The sequence below is a fragment of the Capsicum annuum genome, chromosome 2, assembly GCF_002878395.1.
Source record: "Capsicum annuum cultivar UCD-10X-F1 chromosome 2, UCD10Xv1.1, whole genome shotgun sequence".
NCBI classification, from domain to species: domain Eukaryota; kingdom Viridiplantae; phylum Streptophyta; class Magnoliopsida; order Solanales; family Solanaceae; genus Capsicum; species Capsicum annuum.
Genome location: NC_061112.1, coordinates 16846686 through 16847651, shown reverse-complemented (window position 1 = coordinate 16847651; position 966 = coordinate 16846686).

Here is a 966-nt window from a genome sequence, read left to right as displayed (position 1 = left end):
GGGTGTTCCAAACCAAGATAAATCTGTTTGTATTAGTTAAATGTTTTCATTCCTTACTTGCTGTGACTATCATTTCTTTGGTACTAACATTGTTGTATAGGGAAGTCAACTAACTAATAGTTGTAGTTGACTTAAGATATAAAAAAATTTAATTTACCCCCTCTTGATTATCAGTTGGTATCAAAGTAGGTCTCACAAATACGTTGCTTAACTACACGTGCGAAAAGATTAAATGACAAATATTCAAATATTAGAAGCAGTACTTCAGGATGACCATTCGTCAAACGTGCCCTCATATTTCAATTGACAATACACCTCTCGTTGGAAGAATAAATTAAAATCTTTATTCAATCAAATAATTCTTTACCCTAAGCATTATATGAAGAAAGACTCCACATTAGTCTAAAAGCAAAACACTCAAGCTAAAGTTACAATGACTACATAATTAGAAGGTTTCACACCAAGCATGTCATTTACAATTGAAAGCTCATGAACACTACCTTAAAACATCCTAATCTTAAGAATTGACTCAATCAAGTTGGCAAACTCATGCATATTACTCAATTAAGTAGATCATACAAATCACCTAACTATCATAAAATATGTTTCCTCACCACAAGAGAGTTATTCATAGTCACTCATAGAGATGCAATATACTACAAGAATGGGTATAAGAATCAAATTTCATTCACTCTCATAAAGAATTCACTTGTCACATATGATGAACCATAGGCTTTTCCTTAGTGTAGTACTCTACTAATATTAGAATGTTAATGCATAAGATCAAATAGGACTTTAAGGGTTGTAATGTAGGCTAAGGAACAGGTAGGAAATATTCTAGCCAGTAATAGTGACTATCTCACCTAAGTGTTTTAATATATCACAGATGTTGGGTGTATTTATGCATTCTAGTATCACTATTTTAGTCATTTTAGCCTTGTTTTGAGGATGATTCGTATGCTATAT